We start from the raw sequence: 12,521 nt of genomic DNA, 5'->3' as shown, positions 1-12,521 counted from the left end.
CAATTTCAACCAAAAGAAAGAAGGCAAAAAAAGAAATAAAAATAAGTAATGAAACAAGCCTTTGGTGTGTGTGTGTATGTAGCAGTCTGTGTAGTGGCCGGGGAAAGAGTTTGGAGACTTGGCGTAAGGTTAAAAGATGATGGACATCAAGACTAATACCGGCGAACCAGTATCCCACTCAGATAACCTACACGTTTGTTTGTTTTTTTACACTCCTCCTCTTCCATTTCTCACTCTCTTGTGTATAAAAATTCCTCTTAACTTCCTCATTGGTTTCTGATCATTTGGAGAAGTGAAAAAAAAAACAGTATGGATTTCTTCTTGGATAACTTCATTTTGCAGAGATCGTGGGTTGGACCGAGTTAACAGCCTGGCTGGTTAAGTGATGGAGTTTCTTCAGGATTGATTTTCTACAGGGCTATTCCCCTCCACTCTGAAGGTGTACATGGTGGTCAAGGCAGCTTGCCACGCACCTTTGAGCAGTTAGTCATTGGGGAGAAACCAACTGGTCTTATTTCATAGGGGTGGTGATGGCGCAGTGGATAAGACACATGCCTTTGGTGTTGGACACCCGGGTTGGAATCCACTGTGAGAGCAAAACACTTAACCCCTAGTTGCTCCAGAGGCGTGCGACCTCTGACATATATAGCAATTGTACAGTAAGTCGCTTTGGATAAAAGCGTCAGCTAAATGAATAAATGTAAATGTGAATTTCCTACATGGTGCTATGAGGCTGAGGCCAGCAAACCATGGAGGAGTTCTGGCTTGGTACTTGGCTGAAGTACTAAAGGGTCTGTCTATGGAGCCCTTTGAGCCTATGAGTCTGTCACAGAACAGTTTCTGACTCTAAAAATAGCTTTCTTGCTGGCTATTCTTAAGAAAGTAGAAGATGTTCAGATTCTGTCGGTATCCCCTTCAGGTCTACGATTTATCCTCGGCATGGTAAAAGCTTTTTTGCAGCCAGAGTTATGTGCCAAAAAGTATTGATTAACCAAAAGTACCCATTGTTTTGTCCACAGAGCTGCTCTGTCGCATTATATCTGATCAACAGTTTGTCTGTTTTGGGTCAACCAAGAAAAGTTCCCCAGCAACTAAGCAAATAATAAGCAAGTGAATCAAGGCTATTTCTCTTGCATATGAAGAGTGTGGTCAGCCTTTACCTATGGCTGTCAGAGCACACTCTACAAGGAGTATGGTGGCTTCAAAAGCCTTATTGTCAGTGGGCGTCCCTATAAGAAGAATGTGATGTGGTGGGCTGGTCCTCTTTGCACACATTTGTCAGGTTTTAAAACCTGGACATGGACTTCATTCTGGGGTCCTAGGTGCTGATGTCCTATATTTGTTGTCACCATGATTTACACTAGGACAGGCACTGCTCAATATGGCTTGGTGGGTATAAACGTTCTCATAGCATCTACATCATACGCAGTGTGGAGTTCCCTCAAAAGGGATTATGATTGCATTTGCAACCATGGCTCCATGAGAAGGAAAAGAGATGCTGTGTCACCCTGCCATGCTTCCTGCATGCCTTTGATAAACTTGCTTCAGCCAATCAGAAGCTGACACTGTTTGGTCCAGTTTTGCTTAATAGCTTGGTCATGATATCACATGCAACGGGATGATGTCCCACCATGCCATTGGACTGATTTCACATATCCTTCAAGACACAAACCATAGCGTCTACATAGGACAGCGTCTGGGAACGACCCAGGGAACCATGGTAACAGTCATAACCTGAGACGTTGTTTCGCTTTGACATTTTTTTAAAGGGGTGGTTTACTGCTTTTTTTCTTTGCATGATTGTGTTTTTTGGGTGCAATATAACATGTCTTCAATGTTTTTTTGTTTTTTTTTAAGCCTTATCTTTCATAAATTTCAATTGTATTGTAAGCCACTTTCTTTTCTGTCACTTTCTGAAACAGGCACTCCCTCAGAAACAGGAAATGGGCTCAGATTGGTTAGTTTGGGCCGGTGTGTTGAAATTGGCTAAACTGTGTAGCGCACGTTGTCCGGAAACTTCACGCCCATTGCTTTTGCTATGGCGAAAGGTGCTCCGGTCAAATGTAAATAATGGTGGTGATACTGCTGTATCAGTTTGAGCCAGAAGCAGACCCAGAAAACGGTGATGAAGAGTCAATCAGAACCTCACCACACAGGACTCTTCTGCCCTTTATATATCAGTATTTCGATATGCTGTTATTTGAAAATGCTACTGCTGCTTGCTAGCTTTTGAGATACGAGTTTCTCCTGATTGAACATTTATTTATAACTGAATAAATTAATGAGAGTAATACCGTTTTTAAAGTTATTGTTTTATCGATATAATGAACAACCATTATCTATTCACAAAACTTAGTTTACTCAGTGTATCGTTTTCTTAAGGTGTGTAGGCCTACATTTGGCAACTGTGTTAAAACCATACTGTACACTGATGGAGCTTGGAGCTGGAGTTTTCTGTTGCGATTACATATCTCATAACTTTATACACGTTTGTCTTATACATACAAAATAGCATCAAACTAACTGGCAACTATTGAAATTACGTTCTTGATCAAATCGAAAAATTACTTCATAAAGTATACATGGAAAATGCATTTACAAAATTAGTACATAATTACAAAATCAGGTCCAAAATGTTTGTACGCATTTGACAAATGAAATAGCGTAACTAAGTGCCTACTAAAGCCAGCGTTGGCATTGTTTACGTCCTTAAAAAAATAAAACATTACGTCTGAAATTATACATGCAAATACATTTAAAATGATTAAGTCTTACTTACAGTTTGTGGCCCAACAACTGCCTTTGATTTTAAAGTTGGAACTGCTTCATGTTTTAGTAACAGTTTCTTGTTGAATCCGGCATTGAACTCGTGGAGATTCTGGAAGCTGTCTTCCGTAAAATGCACAGCACAGGGAGCTAAATTATAATTGTAATTTTCAGGAACATAGTCAAACATAAATTTTAGCCATTGTTGACGGACACAGAAGACCTGACAGCTGGGTGAAAATAACACACTTTCGACGGCATGGCTACAGCTCTCCACTAACTCTTCCTCTTCGACAAAGCCACAGAAATATGACCATGTCCCCTTTTAGCATATTCCAGAGGGAGAGTTGATGTAAGTTTATGGGTTAGTTACGTATAAAACCCAGGAAGTATCTCGTTGTAGTCCCATTCGAGTCGTTTTAGTAGGGATTAAACTTCCTGATGTTTAAAAGATGATATCTCTGCGTACCTTGAACTCCAACAGCAACATTACACACTATTTAAAATTAAAAAAGGGAAATCGCAATCAACCAACTTTAAACTTTATTTTGAATAAAGTTTTGTAATTAAAACTACATTACTGTAATTAAGATTATTTTTTGATTTTTTTTTTTACTTTTTTTAATTTCATGTTTACCTTAATGTGTTACTTGCCATTCTATGTAATTGTTTGCTAAATGTACATAAAAATAAAATAAAATCTTTACCAGTTCAGTGCAATCCATATACTGACAATCTAAACTAATCATGTATTTGATGCTCCTTTAACTGGTCCCCTGGGCTTGGTCACGTTTCAGGGGGTAAAGCAGCTGGGACCTCTCCCCCCAGATGCTCCTACGTGACTCTATCTGTGTTTGTTTATGGAGTAGAAGAGCAGAGATTGCCTGTGACAGTGGCGAAATGAGGCTAACAAACAGTCTAATGAGGATGTGCCAGCAACACACCTCCATTTGTGCATGTGTGTGCTGAGAGGGTACATGTGCCCTCCCATCTGCAATAATCCATTTAATAGGACTCTGTATACAGAGCTGCTCAGTCGGTTTCATCACGTAAGGTTGTGAATAATCCAACAATCCCAAAAATGAAAGTGAAAGTTGCCATTATTTATGCACCCTCCCCAGCATCCCCTAACCCTACAGTACATAGGAACAAGTGGATTTACTCACCTTCATGTCATCCCAAGCCTTATCTTCCTTATCTTCTTCATCTTCTTTCCCAAGACTTTCTTCTGTGGAACAATAAATTAAGATATTGTTAAGTATGTTTTTAGTTGTTTTTGTTTTGTATTTTTTTTAAATAAATAAAAGTATTTTCCATAGAACACTGAAAGTCATACAGGATGACAGAATTTTTAATTTTTGGGTGAACTATCCCTTTAAGTGGCAGGTACGTAATGTAATAAAGGTCAAAGGCAGTTTTAGGAGCCAATAAGACCAACAGGAGGAACACTAGGCATATCAATCCTATAACATTTTATGTACATAAAACTGGGCTTTAAAATGATTTGCCAGGGAACATGTTTCAGCATCCAGTGACAACATGTCCATGGAAACAATTTTAAATATTTAGCAAAAAACCAAAACATAAACCTGGCAGTAGCATTTGGGCTATAAAGTTGACATTGCACAGATGTGACAACTATGAGCACTCTTTCCAATCACAATACAACATAACTGAAATGTACTCCATCAGGATGGCCTTGTTTGAAGAGACACCCTCTTATTTTGGAAGGACCCTTAATCTTTCTTAGTCGTCCTCCTTCACTCTTTTTCTCTCTCTTTCTCTCTTGTTCTCCTGCCCTCCCTTTCTCCCATTCTCCTGGCAGGCTGGCCAGCCATAAGGTGGGGTGGTGCCTGAGGATAATGGCAGCAGAAGGCAGAGGAAGCGGACATCTGGCAAATGCTGCCCCAATATGTTTCTATGAAAGAGGCGAGGAATTTTCAGAAGACATGCCGTTTACCCGAACGACACGCTCGGCGGCAAAAAGAGGAAGATTAAAAATAAAATTAGTTAACATCTTGCCCGTTTCACCCTGCGATGCACATTTCAGTGTGCAAGAACTGATTGCATCTGCCATTTACATTACAAAAATGTAGCAGGAGAATGTGTCTCGTTAATTAGGAGAAATCATGTGTTGCCACCTAAAGCTAATTCAGTAAGCACAGATGTGGTCCAAAATTATTTAACCCACTCTATAGACTTCTGACTTCCCTGTCACTGTGGCTAACTCACTTGCTGCGCTTTATTCTTTCCATTTCATTCTTTTTTTCATGGGAAATGTATTGTTAATTTGAAATGCAAATGTGTTTCCCCTCCCCGTCCAATCATGTTAGTTCTAATGAGGTGTAAAATATGTACATTAATGACGGAGAGTTATTTAGTTCTAGGGAAGCGAAGAAATTGCTCCTAATCATTGCCTACATTGTTGAGAAAACAAACCACTTCATTCTGCTGGCTCATTAGGTTTAGAGAAAATCATGTTAAGGAAAAAAGGCGGCCAACATTTAAAGGTGTATTATTGTTTGTCTGCTACCATCTTGATATTTAACAATAGGAAACATGTTATTAGGATGAAGGTCCAGTTAATTTAAAGCTTAAAGCAGCACTATGTCGTTTTTTCAACCTTTATAATATTTTTCCAAAACCCTTGAGATGGTACATCGACTTACAATAGGTTGAATGACAGGTCTGCCATAGCCTGACGTGGTCTGTATCGCTTTTACTGAAACTCTGGAACTTCGGGGAGCGGGTAGAAACCCGAGCACAAAAAGAACTACAAAATTCGACTGCTTTACGGCATACGTCACTTCCCCCACTTCCTCAAATTCTGACGCGAGAGCCCAACAAGCGTTATTTTTTTTTTACCTCTGTATGTTGTCATGGCTGATGCAGCAAGTAAAACCAAATGTGAAGTGCGTCGGAAACAGAGCACGCGGGCGATCAGTTTACTGTTGGTAATGTATAGCTTCGCACCTCGCCGCATCCAATGTAGACTGCATTTCTTTCTTTTGAGGGTGCTTAAGCAAGGGGGTAATCTATCGACCGGAAGTTGAAGCCTCGCGGGAGCTGCCATCTTGCAGCAGAACTTCACTTGCGTTAGCATTTCCATTGACTCCCATTCATTTTGGCGTCACTTTGTCAGCGAATAACTTTACATCTGAGGCGTTTGAAGACCCCATTTGTCCTATATTTATTTCTAAAGAAACATGACAATGTATGCTCCATTACCTTGTAGCTTATGTTATGTTATGGCCACGTAGAAGCAGTTTTTTGTAAAAGTAGGCTAATGATTGCGTCATAACCAAGCGACTCTCTGTCGCACAGTAGAGAGATTACCTTATGGACTGGAGGAGAAGCTCGCGGACAATCGGGGAAACGTGGAGGCAAAATGACAAAATAATTAATCAGAATACCTAGCAAAAGTTTCTCCTGCTCCTAGCTCATGGACAGCTCCAACTCACACTCCCAGCCTCTGCAAGTTTCGGAAGGGAATGATTCAGATTTCTAATGCCACAGCCACTAGAAGACAGACGGGTTGCTCACGTCAACATCTACGTCGTCAAGCTCTGTTTGAGTCTGCGCGTCAGGAACGGAAGTGCTAAAAAACATCGCCAAAAACGGGCTTCACTTGTCTCAATGGAGTTCCAATGAGATGGCTCTGTCCACTTCTTATACTGTGCTTAAGACACTCGACTCAAGCATGAGCCGGGGCGGCCGAGACGTTAAAGTATACTGATTACTGAGTTTGGTAGGGGCTACATTCTTGCAAGTAAAAAATAGATTATTAGATGAATAAAATAATCTATCAGGATAACTTATTACTTATTTTTTTCTGGTGAAAGTTGCCTCAGGCTATAATGCAAATCGATTTATAATGTTAACGATATGGCTATTATCTACCGATAAACATTGAATTGAATTAGCATATTCATTATGTAAAACAGTAGCCAAGGCTGACGTTAAAGACGCTAGCTTGTAGATGTGAGCTACACGATCTTTGACTTTGACGTTTGAAAAAAATAAAGCCCGTGAAACTATATTCATATGACATGCTGAAATATGTACCTGGGATGAAGACATCTCGCACGCAACGCTGGCAGTCTGCCCAAGATGTGAGATCTCCTTCCTTCTGCAGAGTTCCGGGGTATCGCTTGTCAACAAATGCACGCGTGTATTTCCTGGTGACAGATTTTACGACAGTAGTAGAAGACAATACTTTTTCCCAACTGTAGGGGGACCCCGAGAGCAAAATTTCAAAAATAGAGTGTCAAATAATGCTATGATTTTTCTTTATATTTAATCATAATTATTGTAACTATTCTTGAGTATTGTATTATTGTTCTAATATTATTAATATAATCCTAACTTTAATGCTAATAATTATGGAGAAAAAAAAATAGTGTTTAAAAAATGCATGTTGGCCTAAAATAAATGGTCATTGGTATTGATTCATGGTTCAATACAAGACATAAATAACAGCAATAGAAGAGACAATTTTGTAACATTAACACATTCCAAACCACTTTTCAAACCATTAATCACATCTGTTTTTTCATGCCTGCATGTCTCGAGAAAAAAATCGAAGTAAAGCAATATCCTATGCTCGGACTTTACATTAGACTTCATCATAATAGGGCAATGGCAGCATACTAAACACATGGAACCATCAGAGTCTCCTGTTAGCATTATGCATGTCATAAATGTTCTTCAACCTACAGGCTTCCGGTTCATAAGTCACAGCTCATGTGCTCATTATAAGCTCGAGTAGAGGCAATACGGATGTGTGGACATGGTCACACATCAGCAGATGGAGATGAGTTCAGTGGAGAATGAGTGGGCTTTGTGTGACTGGCAGCTCTGCAAATGCGCTCTGTCTTTGTTTGAGATGGATGGTCTAAGAAAACTGAGGAAACATGAGAAGATCGTTGAAGTTCAGAAACTACTGTGTTTTGTTCACTTTTTAAATATATAGTATTGAACATTATACATATTTAAAATTATTAAACATAGATGTGATAAATATGAATGAAAATAAATAAATAATATTACATTACATTATATTTTTGACACTTTAAAATGTGGACGAGACAATTGTAATAATCTAAACTGACATCTCTCCTCTTTAAGGGGGGGGGGGGGGGAGTGGAAAACGTTTGCTGTATTTGCAATTTTCAAGCAACAGCACATGGCTTGAAGGCACCATTGTTGTTTATTTAAAGTAACATTTTTGCTTACTGTATATGAAGCATATAAACAACAGAACTACTCGAAAGCCCTTTTTGGAGCATTATAATGAGAAATGTTAAAAAATGATACTCATAAAATATTTTGATTATATTTACTTTTTACCTCACATTTATGTCTTCTGTGTGTTTGTTACATTGATACCAGTTTTTCTTTTGCCATTCATGTTCAGCCTAAAACAAATCATTTTGCTTTCTACATCTTATATGGTGAGTTTACAAAAAAAAGCTTTCAGCAAAAAGAAAAAGACAGAAAGAAAGAAGGAAAATAGTTGTGAATGTTAAATTAAAAAGCATGGTTAACATTATCTTAAAAGAACTGATCATCAAAAAATTGCCCGTGAATCAAGAATATAGATTTTGTTTTAAAGCTTATAGGGACATTTTAAAAATGAACAAGAGGCACCATGTTTTGACAATGAAACCTGTTAAAGCTAGTGGGTTAATCTTGTGTAAGAATATGTCCGCTCCAATTGGATTTGTATTATTTTATCAAGAGAGATAAAACATATAAAAAATCTTTGCTCATGTGCAATTTAGTTTTGCTACTTTTGTAATGTGACTGATCACTCATCTAAAAGCGGCAGCAGATTATTTTCTTGCTTTTAAGAGCTCTATAAAAACTGTCACAGGTAAAACATCTACAATAGGGTAGCTTGGTTGTTTGGGAAAAATGTTTTCATGGTTACTTTTGGCCAATAGGGGTAACACTTTTTGCTATCACAATGGTGTAGTTCCAACATCAACCAGCAGGTTGCTAATCAGATGATGCTAACACACCAATTCCTGGTCTCAGCCTCAGACAACATACTACAAACCATTCACTGACCATCTAAAAACAAACTGGACTCTGGCTGGTCATTTCACATGTAAAGCAGATGGTCTCTTCCTAAGTGGGCGGTTCTTGGCCATAATAAAACACAATATGCTCCTTTTCATATAGTCAAAGTCTGCCTACACAGGTCCAGGTCAAACTATTCATTTAATCAATAAAGGGATTTGTACTACATACAATGTCAATTATATCAGAAAATATTTTTATAGTGTCATTTTTTTCTTTTCTTAATTGTTAAGAATTAACTTGTTATTTATCTGTAGAGGTCTATGACAGTTTGTTATTTTTTATTGAAATAAATCCATTGTTTACCAGATTCTTTCTCTCAAAAAGTATTTTCGTACTACAGGTACAGTGAGCTCCTCCTCCAAATTTCTACATATGTTCTTATGTATTTTTAATGTCAAAAGGGAAGCATTTATACTCTATATATATTTTCACTGTGCAATCCTGCACACAGCATATATTTTCTGACAAACACTATGAGCTAGCCAGTGACCGGCACACTCTGGAGCTCTACATCTGTTTAGTCTCATTACTATGCATAGTGCCCAGAGCTACACATTCCCCAGTCACCCAAAGACTCAGATTGAGGCTAGGCTAGCCAGCACTGACAGCTTACATTCCCTCTTACTGTTTAGTCTGAGCCATCGGGCTAATCCCTTTAGCAACAGCTGTCCTTTAGCATCATAGATGCTAACTTCCCTTTTGACAAAAACAAAACAGGATCATCAGTGTCAACAATGATTTACCAACAGCCATGGCTAACATCTTCTAACTTTTCATATCTACAGTACGACCACTTCAGGCTGATACTTTAAATCAACAAAAGCCACAGTGAATTCATATGTATGCTAATAGAGATTTTTTTTCCCTCTGCATCAATATTCCTCTTGATCTTGATCAGCGCACGAGAGGACGAGAGAATGGGAAACAATGCAGATGAGGCGTGAGGAGAGAAAAGAAAATAAATCTGTTAATTAATCCATTCTTGCTAAAAAGGGCTGTGAGGATTATCTGAAAGGGCCTGAAGAGTCATCAACAGGCACCGGGACACCTTCTGAGAGTCCAAAGTGCTGTGTATGGCCAATCCACAGTCTTCTTCAGCCACTTAATGCATCTATCACAAAGCGCTTGAGAGCCGCCCGGGCTGTGAAGGGCTGGGACTCATGGAGTGACCTCTGTGGCCTACATCTACCCAAACACATGAGTGCTCAGCTAAGTTCAACAGCTACTCTGAAAAGCTGGCCGGCTGAAAGAAGACACTAATTAGGGTGGGGAACATGGATGACAGAGTCCCTCAAGAGCTGGCACACAGTATGAGTGTATACTGAACCTTGTCATGTAGGTCAGTTTAAAGCTTTTAGCAAAGCCATGCATATTAATGGGCCTTTTTCCTCTCTTGCACACAGTCACAGGAGGCTATCCCCTGAATTACGGCCCTAGAGGCTTGGGATGAATTAACTGTGGACTGGTTCTAAAAACATATGCATTGTAAATTGAGATTAGTGCTTGGTACCTGTAGCATTCATATGCTAGTGCCCAAATATAGGTCCATCTACTTTTTTCAGTGGATTTTTTTTTTTTTTTTTTGCAATTGCTTTTAACCTGCTGTTTCTTCACTAATGTTTAGAGGATGTTCTACATGTTTACACAGGTGTGTGTGTGTTTGAAAATACATTCACAGTATAGGGGAACATGTATGTGGAATATATGTACACAATAAAGGATAAAACTGTGAATATTGTTTCAGCCACACATGGTCAATGCATATATTTCAGTATTGGAAAAATATAAGCACTATGTAATATATTGCATTATATTTTGCAGTATATTTAAACAAAAAGAAAGAAGAAGCAAACCCAAAAAAAAAACACTGTGGGATTTGGGGTTTGCTTTTAAAAGGCACTAAAACAGAGAGTGTTACCCAAGTGATCGTTGTCCAAGAAGGTTTGCTCACTGCATGTTCACGTCCTCTCTGATTTCTTTGCATGGACAGTGGGATGTGGTTGGCATGGATCTTCAGCTAGGCCTCACGCATCGTATGGTCTGCTGTCACTCACCAACAGTCTTGTTTACTCCAGAACGCAGATCTCCCCTTCTCTCCGACTTTTCCTGCGCTCTCCCCTCTTTCTAATCCCACTGATATGTGTCTCTTTGAAAGTTGCACCCAGGGACGTGTGATGTACATCGGTGGTAATCAGATAAGTTGGGCAGCATCCTCCTGCTATCTTTCCAAAACAACATCTCCACTCAACTGAGCGCCAGAGTGCAACTGTCACATTACAAGCCAAGGAAATGTGTTCCACAGCTCTGAGCTGTAAACACAAATTGGAGGAAATAAAAGGAAGAAAATATCTAGTAAGCCGAAAGATGTTTTGCATGACAGAAAATCACTAACGCTTTCAGGCGAGGCCAGGACCGGGGGAGGGGGGAGGTGGGGGGGTTCTGTTGTCTGTTTGAACTCTTTAACCAATTAAAATGGCAGAGCAGAGCGCATATTTTAATATGCATGACAGAATGGCAGTTTAGGAGGGGGGAAAATACTACGGCTAATTATGTGGTCAACAGTCAGCCATGATGCCATTGTACCTTCCGTTTAATTTGCACATAAAACCTCGCCTTTGTGATGGCAACATGCGTTTTTGATCTCTCAGTGAAAACCTTAGGCTTTCAAGAGCATTGTTTTAATGAGGCACAGAATGTGCAAGAGCATTGGGGAATTTACACAGCACCATTTGTTCTGCATTATTTGTTATTCTTTCATAATGAGCAAACTAGCAGCCTTTATTTCTATTTCTATTTAGTAGTTCACTTTAAAAAATATAAGCTGATAATTTACTCACCCCCATGTCATCCAAGATGTCCATGTCTTTCTTTCTTCAGTCGAAAAGAAATTAAGGTTTTTGATGAAAACATTCCAGGATTTTTCTCCATATAATGGACTTCAATGGGAACCAAATGGTTCAAAGTCCAAATGAGAGTTTCAGTGCAGCTTCAAAGGGCTTTAAACGACACCAGACGATGAATAAGGGTCTTATCTAGTGAAACAATCGGTCATTAAAAAAAAACAAAGTTTAACTTTTATAAGCTCAAATGCTCGCCTTGCTCTGTTCTGTGATGAGCGTTCGTGACTCTCCTGTTCGAACTCGTTCATCAAAATGAACAAATCTTTTTTTGAGTCATGACTCAAAGGGTCCTAGATTAGACCCTTATTCATCATCTGGTGTCGTTTAAAGCCCTTTGAAGCTGCACTGAAACTCTCATTTGGACTTTGAACCGTTTGGTTCCCATTGAAGTCCATTATATGGAGAAAAATCCTGGAACGTTTTCATCAAAAACCTTAATTTCTTTTCGACTGAAGAAAGAAAGACATGGACATCTTTCATGACATGGGGCTGAGTAAATTATCAGCAAAAGTTTTTTTTAAAAAGTGAACTACTCCTTTAACTGAGTAGGTCATTATTGTTTAGCTATCAAACCGTGTTATCTTATGCACAATTCTAAGTTTACTTTTATTACAATATAATATGGCTTCTAGCATGCTTCTGAATTTTTACCAAGTATTTCAAATGTGTGAACACTGAAAAGAAGCAACTCAGAAACAACTTTTATTTTTCGCTAACATCAGTTCAAGAGTTCTAAATGCTTACCAATAGCCAAATAGCTTTTTAGGC

At 38.8% G+C, this 12,521-nt stretch overlaps 1 protein-coding gene across 2 annotated transcripts in view; it reads right to left on the bottom strand.

The window, feature by feature from the left end:
• Positions 1–11,852, bottom strand: part of paqr3a (progestin and adipoQ receptor family member IIIa) — a 102,819-nt gene extending 90,967 nt beyond the window's left edge. The window contains exons 1-4 of one of the 2 annotated variants that reach the window (XM_089130212.1): positions 11,691–11,852; positions 10,772–11,162; positions 6,832–6,944; positions 3,933–3,994 (exon numbers count right to left, since the gene is read on the bottom strand). The gene's annotated coding sequence lies outside the window, so the exon portion shown is untranslated. The remainder of the gene's footprint in view (positions 1–3,932; positions 3,995–6,831; positions 6,945–10,771; positions 11,163–11,690) is intronic. The other variant, XM_089130214.1, reaches the window with a different exon arrangement.
• Positions 11,853–12,521: the final 669 nt, after the last annotated feature.

This window comes from Pimephales promelas, chromosome 4, assembly GCF_988280905.1.
Source record: "Pimephales promelas chromosome 4, fPimPro1.hap1.1, whole genome shotgun sequence".
NCBI lineage: Eukaryota > Metazoa > Chordata > Actinopteri > Cypriniformes > Leuciscidae > Pimephales > Pimephales promelas.
This window is presented reverse-complemented; position numbering and strand designations above follow the sequence as displayed.